Below are 9386 nucleotides of genomic sequence, written 5' to 3'. Positions count from 1 at the left end.
AACACACCCAAGAATTCTTCGATTACCTGCTTTCAGACGTGTATCGGGTCTCCTATTTTGACTTTATCAGCGACGAAATCACTCAAGTGCAGTGGAGGTATGTGGATGATAGATACATTCTACCCGGGCCCGTCAATGTTGTGATCGCCGCTTTCACAACGGCCTATGCCCACCTAGAATTGTACGAATTGTTGGATCGTTTTGGGCTGAGGATTCTGTGTCATGATACAGATTCCGTTATCTTCACAGCCTCGTCCAAACAGCACACTCAGCCGCTCAGGGACTATTTAGGTGAACTCGCCAGCGAACTAGATCCTGACGACTTCATAGAAGAATTTGTTTCTGGGGGGCCGAAAACGTACGCGTACAAAACATTCAAAGGCAAGGTCTGCAAGGTAAAGGGCATTACTCTTAATCACGAAACGGTTCAAGCGGTAAACCTATACTCATTAATGGATCTAGTGCATAGTTGTAGAAAGGAGGTTTTCTCGGGGCCCTATTTAGCACTGCCATTCCTTTCATTACTAGTTTAATAGGTTCGAGATTATAAATATGGAATACGCGTGCAAGATATACCTGGTCCCTCAACAAGTGTTCTCCGGGTTGATTTTGATGGTGAGTATTGATGACGATCATGGTCGGGAGATCCGTAAGTATCTTTTTTGGCAGTTGGTCGCATGCCAGCACTCCGTAAAACAGATTTTCTGTGTACGGATTACTGGACAGGAGTTCGTTGATCTGCAGGGTGTTCATGCTTTTTTAGTAATCATAAAGTATGTTTCTTCTCTGGTTTATTTCAATAATGTTGTCAAAGATGGCATACACTGTTAGATTCACAGTGTGGGGTAGGGGCTATAGAAAGCGGATTTCAAATCTCATGTTCCCAGTTTTCATCAATGAGAAATGGTCTCTGCATTCTTGATCAGGCGTCAAATCAAAGGCAAAGAGGGTACATCCCTGGGAGAATTCAGAGCATTTGATGGCTAGAGGTGGTCTTTCAAATGCTTTCCGGAGGCCAACACGAGGTTGTAATATTCTCAAGCTGTGATGTCATTAGCAAAATCAGGTTGAAATGGTTTGGCTGGAAACTGCTCTCCATCCAAATACAAGGCCAGGAACTCCACATGGTTATGCTTGAAATTGAAGGGGTTTCTGGCGTAATCCCCTAAAAAGGCGTCATTATCCACCAGGCCTAGGACCACGTACTTGGGTATTTGTTCCAAGAACAGGTTCTCCTGATTGCTCACTTGTATCCCGGCTGGCAAACTGAGAACTTTCATATTCACTCTTTCCACAGGGAACTTGGCATTGCCGGTGGAGAGAGCGTGGGCGTGCCCTATTTTCACCGCTGCCGAAACTTTAACTTTCTTGACAAAAAGAGTGGCGGATAAAATGTTTACCTTGTAACGCTCAGCATCTCCGGACATCAGACAGAATTCATTTTTGCTCCGTACCATTTTATTCTGACATCCACCCCGTTTAGAATTAATTTTTCTTGAAAAAATAGGTCGGAATGAATAGGCCCGAGGAGTTCTACTGTTTTACCTTGAGCCATATATCCGTTTCTTTTTCTGAACCCCTCATTCAGCCTGTCCAAGGTGGTGTTTTCATGTTCGTTGGCTGTGTCTTTGTAAAAAAGACCCGAAGGAAATTGGAACTTGAGAGTTTCATTGCTGTAATTTAACAATTCCTCAAAAAGGGTCTTGTACGGGTAAGGGCTGGAACTCTGGGATATTAAGCGATCTCCCAAGGTTAGATCCACTTCTGAAAATAAGGCGGCTATTGTATAATTAACAAAGGCTACCCTGGCCACGGGGCCTGGATTAGTTCCGTCGGCATTGACAATTTTGCATCGGACGTGTAGAAGCGTGTTATTCAGGTCCAAGTAGTCTTCCCCGCTCCCGGTAATCAGAAACTCCAATGGGGCAACTTCCGATAGAGCTGAGAGAGGGGGTACCTTCGACGTAGATGCTTTTTTCTACACTAGTCTGAGGATAGGGTACCGTAAACAAATCCAGTTCGGATTTCACACACTCTTGAGACATTCGATGAACGAAAGACATCTTGAGTTAAAAAATGTTTTTCAATTTCTTTTTTTCTGGGCGCGGGACTTATCCTTGTGTCGGAGAGAAGAAAGTGATGTAAAAGCCGAACAGCACGTCTTTTTGATGATCGGGGCGGCTTGTGAGCCGGGCGGTCTCTTACGCTTAGTTTTCCTCATCACCATCAGACCCGACCCCGATTGATTTTCTTCGCTTCCTCGAGTCATCGCTCCGGAAATAGCCCCTGCCACCATGTCTTTGACAATATTCTTAGCGGCTGATTTAATGTCGGGGTTGACAATTTCGAATCCTCTTTTTAAGAGAGGCAAAGCTCGTGTAAACAACCTGCGAAATATTCTGCCGATTCCAGAACCGTACATCACGGGGGCCCCAGAAAATCCGGGGAGGCTGTTGCCCGCTTGGGCTTCATAATAATACACGTAGGGGCTAAGGTCCAGGTAAGATCTCATTTCTGTATTAGTCGTGTATACAACTCTTACAGGGTCTGAAATGTAACTTGACAATGACTTTACCAAACTGAAATGGAACCGTTTTTTCTGATCCGTCTTTATTTCAACGGTCAAAGTATCAAACCGACTCTTGCTGACCGGAGCGTAGTTCGGCCTGTCGTAGGTGATTGTGGTAATCTTATTCATCTCATCCTCAATATGTACGCATCTCAAGAGAGGGACGTAGCTGTCTCCGACTCTTTGGTGAGACACAATGTCGCTGCAGACGTACAAGGTATAAATCCCGCTCTGATATCCGCAGGGAAAGGAGCTTCATTTATCAGACCTATGTTCTCGTCCGCATGAGCTCCTAAAATCCTCCCCAACTGTCCCTTGATATACAAAGATTCATCTTCACAATGCTTACGATGTAGAATCTTCGCTCCAGAGCGCTGTAGCGAAATCTCATGGTGTTTTCCGGTATTGGAGTGTTTGCTGAACTGCCCTCGACGGCTTAGGGTTCTTTCGCCAACGCTTCATTCATCTTGGAGGTCACTTTCTAGTATAAAATGTAACTATTTGCGGGGACACCACAATAAAATTATTATCCGGTTTATCTAGGGTATTCCAGGTGTGTAGATACTGAATTTCAGCCAATGCAACTTCCCAGGGGCCCTGTAGTTCAATTGAGGCGGCTAATTTGACGGTAAATTTGGCGATGGTATCTTAACGCGCACACGTACCGGTCCTGGGACATAACATCGTTTTGACGACGTTACAGCCATGTGTGCATGCCCATCTGTCATGCATCTCGACATACTACCCATCAAATGAAACTTCAATGTCTCGTCTTTCCGATGATATAAACCATTTTGACACACAACAACCACAGCACTGACACTAAAGCCTTATTTACAGAGAAGTACATACTTTTAAGAGTTGACTTTCCCTACCTTTGAAGACCCTCTGCAAGTCAAACATCAATATTTCCAAGCAGTATTGGTCCCATTCTGTCCGTAAGGCTCCAGCGAATATAATTCAGTAAAACAATTAGGTCCAAAACACACGATATATCCTCAAAGGGACAAAAACTCCAGAAAACGTTTCATAACGTGAGACTAGCTACGTCATTTTTTTTCATTTCTATTGATCATATCAGACGTAATTTGTTTCTGTTGGCGATAACCATGCTACAGCATGTTACACGGAAGTGTTAGCTTCTGATTGACACCTAAGTTGGCCAATTACAACGGGTCTGGGGTTGACTGGCACCTCGTATAGCCAACGAGTGTCACAGACAGCTGAACGATGACGTACAACTCCAAACCCTGGTAGAATCTACCAGTTTGATTGGACACTGTGAGTGACACTCAAAACTTACAGCCAATGAGCAGCTGAGCACATAGATATGTAACTTGCCATACTAACTTGTAAACAAAACGATCGGAGCTGCGAGAAGGTGGCATTTGTGCCAGTCTGCAGACTTGGTGCGTGGTTGTTTATTGTGATTTCACCAAGTTTTTTCGCATTTTAAATATGGATAAAAGTACAGATAAACATGAATACACTCTCGATTAAAAGTATTAAAGGCATGTACGCGGCGTGAAAGTAATCAATCGGCCCAGGAGACGTCTAATGGCAGAGAGCGACATGTGACACGCCTTTGTGCTTTCTGCCTGCTAGGGATTTCTGCCATCAGTGGCACATGGAAAAATGCTGAGCTGTGTTGTAACAGTTTGTAAAAGAAATGTATATAGTTTGTGTGCATTTTATTAAAAAAAAAAGTAAAAAATAAAATATATATATATATTTTTGGACCATAAGACTTGTGTTGACTATTTTTATATTGAAATGTGTATTTTTTATTGTTTTTATTATTTTTATAATTAGGGAAAACATCCCGGGAAGAATTGCTGGGAAGAACAACATAAAAGCTTTTTCTCTCCATTGTGAAAACCCTGTGAATGAAATACTATTTTTCATTCTCAGTATTTAACGTCTTGCGTGTAGCTTTCAGGGATCCAACTGTTAAACTTTTTGGGCCATCCGAGCCATTTCACCAAAATATGCTTTTTTCTACGGATATTTTTTTTCGCCAAAATCTTTTCAATCCTGAGGCAACAGGAGGGGGCAGACATCCATCAAACATTTCTTGAAAATTTGTTTAACCAAACAGGTGGGTTCAAGGAGGGGTCATACATCCATCAAACGGCTCTTGACAGTTTCCTTAACCAATCAGGTGCAGGGGGCAGGTTCAAGGCGGAGTCTGGGTAGCGACAGGGTGCCCTTCACTAATCCGCCAGGGGGTGGGGCTAGGTCACGTGGAGGGGCAGGACTTCCAGTGTGACGTCATCAAGGGCGACGGGGGACTTCCAGTATTGTGCCATCAGGGGGCGGGCTTTATGGGACGGGACTTCCGGTATGACGTGGAAAGCAGACACTCTAGATCCATATGTGCAAAACATTCAGTCATTCAACTTAAAATCTTTTATTAAGTGCATTTATATCTATACTAATAAAAGGCAAAGCCCTCACTCACTCACTCACTCACTCACTCACTCACTGACTCATCACTAATTCTCCAACTTCCCGTGTGGGTGGAAGGCTGAAATTTGGCAGGTTCATTCCTTACAGCTTCCTTACAAAAGTTGGGCAGGTTTTATATCGAAATTCTACGCGTAATGGTCATAACTGGAAGCAGTTTTTCTCCATTTACTGTAATGGAGATGAGCTTCAACGCCGTGGGGGCGGAGTTTCGTGTGACATCATCACGCCTCTCACGTAATCACGCAGTACATAGAAAACCAGGAAGACCTCAAAAAAGCGCTGAAGAAAACATGCATTATATAATTGAGAAGGCAGCGAAACAATAAGAAGCAAGCGAAAGTGACATATACAACCATATTCATGAGTTCTGCTACTTCGGAAACAAAGCACGATGTAAACCTACACTTTAAATTAAGTTCATAGTCAGGCTGCGCTGGCGCTTGTAATTTAGTGCCTGCCCATATAAGGCCGTCCGTCAGCGGCAATCCAATAGCAAACTGCCACGGGTAAATATTCACGGGTGAAGGACTGTGCTTATGGAGAGGAAGATGAGATGGTCAGGGTGGTGTTTGACACAAACTCAGCGAAACTGCGAGAGAAAGTTTTAAGTGCCAGGACTAAGGTAACATTAAATACAGCCATGGACATAGCACGAGATGGCACCAGCACAGCTGGGAACCTTCGATGCATGTACACCGAGCGCTCACGGAACTGACGAGTGCACAGATAAAAGCAACAGTTCCAAAGAGCTGAACAAAACCAATTACACAATTGAAAAGGCAGCAAAAATATGAAGCGCCTGATACATATAAGCATATTCATAAATCCAACTACTGCGGAAACAAAGCACACGTTGGAAAAAGTCAATGTCCCGCTAAAGGAAGACAGTGTAAAAACCCGTGCATGCAGTGTGTCAGGTCTCAGATAAAGAAGAAGACGAGCTGTTTATTGATGCAGTAAGAAACGAATCGATGAATGAAACCTGTCATCTTTACAACGATTGACAAACACGGAATGTAACTTGAACACAACACATCCTACAAATACGAACCTGATTGAAAGAAATAATGATAATCAAATCCTTGATGACAGCAACACTCAGTAACACTCACAAAACAAATACTGTATATTGACAGTCATGTTACGCTATTTTTAAAATGTTCCCTTTTCTTTTCTAGCTTTTTAACACACTACTTCTCGCTGCGATACGCTGGTATATATATATATGTATATATATATATCCCGATCTACATACTCAATAATGGATACTTTATTCGCCATCAATGATTGTTTTGGTAAAGCCATACTCAGTGTATTCATTAGATGAACGGTAAAAAGTAAGAGCGAGGGGAGGATGACTTATTGAGGCATGCAGGCTGTAGTGCGCGTCAACTCTATCTGAATTGCGCGATCACATTTGAAAAATATATCTTTTCAAGTTCTATTTAGTCCATATGTGTCAAACTCAAGGGCAGCGGGCCACATCCGCCCGGCGTAATTATATCCGCCCGAGATCATTTTATATACTGTATTATTGTTATTAAAGCCCGGTATATGAAGCGCTGGTAACACAATAAACTACAGATCCCATAATGCAGCGCTTCAGCTGCCTTGCCGAACACTTACCGCTAATCAAGTCTAGCTTATGATGCTGCAAGTTATTGCTAAGCTAGCTCACACGATGCTGAAGAGAAAAGTTGATTCTGAAAATAGAGCCTTTAAAAACCGATGGGAGGCTGAGTATATGTTTACTGAACCCGTGTGTCTCATTTGTGGAGCTAATGTGGCTGTAATTACAGAATTTAATCTAAGACGGCACTATGAGACAAAACATCAGGGTAACCTGAATGCAATGCAGAAGATACAGAAAGCAGAATAATTAAATAAGAATCTGACACTTCAGCGGACGCTTTAACCGTGCACAATCACAAAGTGATTTCAAGTGAAGCTGCTTTTATGGGAGACACAAATGCACCCTGCACCTTGCCCCACTTTCCCTGTTGCCAAGTAATGTTAAACCAAGTCGTCACTACGGTGTTCCCAAATACGCACTTTGCTGATAAACTGAGCGCACTGAGTTTGCACGGCGCTTTGGTGACTTTGAAGAACAAAAAAAGTCCGTCTACATGCGGCTCGACCCTTGTGCATGTTTGGTAGCACATATCTGTGTGAGAAGCTCTTCTCAGTGATAAAGACTAACAAAACAGCACACAGGAGTCGCCTCACTGATGAGCACCTGCAATCCATCCTGAGAATCTCCACAACACAGAACCTCACACCAAACAGAAACGAACCTGTGGCCAAAAAAAGATGCCAGGCGTCCAGCTCTAAAATGACATATGAGCAAAGACAACTGAATGATTTGATTTGTTATTGCTGAAAGGAACACATTTTATTTATATTTCCAGGTTTTGTTATGCAGCATGTTCATATTTGAATTTGTATAATTTTGACAGGATATATTTTTATGGAGAGCAAAATCTTTTGGGATATTTAAAATCTAAGTTTATTTTTATATAAAATTACATAAGAGTAAAGAAATTTGAATGTTTGTTCTTTTAACTTTTACTTTATTTCTAACTTGTATAATTTAGACAGGATATATTTTTATGGAGAGCAAAATATTATAAGTTGTTTAAGGTTTGAGTTGATTTATTCAGGAATAATATTCCTGTCTGTTTTTACCATTCCTACCAAAGATATTTCTGTCGACTAAATAAAAATTCCTTCTATTTAAAATTTAAATAGAACTTGAACAAATACGATAGTTCATAATATCCTACGTGACTTGCACGTAAGAGCGGGAGTCATCCGTTTTAACAAGCAGCGTATTGCACTGATACGAAATAGCTGTGTGTGTATATATGTAGATATGTATGTATATGTATATATATGTTTATATATGTGTGTGTGTATGTATGTATATATATATATGTATTTGTGTGTATATATGTGTGTGTATGTATGTATGTATGTGTGTATGTATTTATGTGTGTGTCTATATGTATGTGTATATATGTAGATATATATATATATGTATGTTGTAAAAGGACCGAGGAGACAGCAATAAGGGTTGGGGTTTTCCGGCCCCGTATATTGTACAGAAATTTTTCCAACAAAGAAAAAAGGTCAAAAGCATAAACTAAACAGTTCATAACGCGACGCGCCTCCTGGCGTCGCGGCCATTTTATAGGGGTGGAGCCGGAAGTGAAGGACAGCTGGGAAGGACCGCAAGGGAGGATGGGAAGGATGACGTCAGGGCAAGATGGCGGAGGAAGGGCGGAAGTACCGCACTGCGGTCAAACCAGGCCTATGGTGCTGGAAGGTCTCTTTTTCTACAAGGAAGCAGAGGGAGAAAGTTAATACCCTGCCATTCCCTGGCGGCAAATGTTTTCCCAGGTGTTCTCGAATCAGTCCGCGGCCTCCTAATCGCTCGTGCGTGACAATGTATATATGTGTATATGTATAGATATGTATATATATATGTTTATGTGTGTGTGTAAATATATATATATATATATATATGTATATGTGTATATATTATTGTGAACGCTGGCCCCGACACAGACAGACGGACAGCATATTTTCAAACCACACACTATTTATTTACATACACTATTTACAGTTCGTGCTCACGCACCCCCAGTGCCTTCTCGCACCGATTTCCCCAAAGTCCAGGCCCACAGTCTTTTGTGCCTTCCTGGCCGCCTCCAGTCCTTCCTCTTGCTCAGTCCGCTTCCTCCCGACTTTCACCACTCACTGGAGGGAGGCGGCCCCTTATATAACGCCCCCGGATGAGCCCCAGGTGTTTCCGCCATCTGTTCCCTAGCCACGCCCCAGCGTGGCGGAAGTGTCGGTTGCCTTCCTGGCAGCTCTCCGGGCGCCACACAAAGTCTTCCCCCCGGCACTTCCTGGTGTGGCGGAAGTGCCGGGCTCCCGGGATAATTAGGCACAGGGCGCCGACTGGCGGTGGCCACGGGTCCCTACAGGGCTGGGCTTCCATGCCCTGTACCCGAGGCCCCCTGCCGAACCAGGACGGACGCCCCCTCGCGGTGTGGAGGAGGCACAAGCCCTCCCCACGCCCTCCAAGGCGTCCCGGCCGGGCTCCAGCTCCGGCCAGCGACTGCACGGGATAAACCGGCATCGGGGCGCCGCCTGGTGGTGGCCAAGGGCCCCTACAGGGTAGGGCTTCCATGCCCTCGACCCGTGGCTCCCAACAGAACCAGGACGGACGCCCCCTCGCGGTGTGGAGGAGGCACAAGCCCTCCTCTCGCCCTCCTGGCCCCGGCCGGGACCACAATATATATATATATATATATATATATGACAACAACACTCATCACTCACA

The sequence above is a fragment of the Polypterus senegalus genome, chromosome 8 (genome assembly GCF_016835505.1).
Source record: "Polypterus senegalus isolate Bchr_013 chromosome 8, ASM1683550v1, whole genome shotgun sequence".
NCBI classification, from domain to species: Eukaryota; Metazoa; Chordata; class Cladistia; order Polypteriformes; family Polypteridae; genus Polypterus; species Polypterus senegalus.
Note: the sequence above shows the minus strand (reverse complement) of the source record.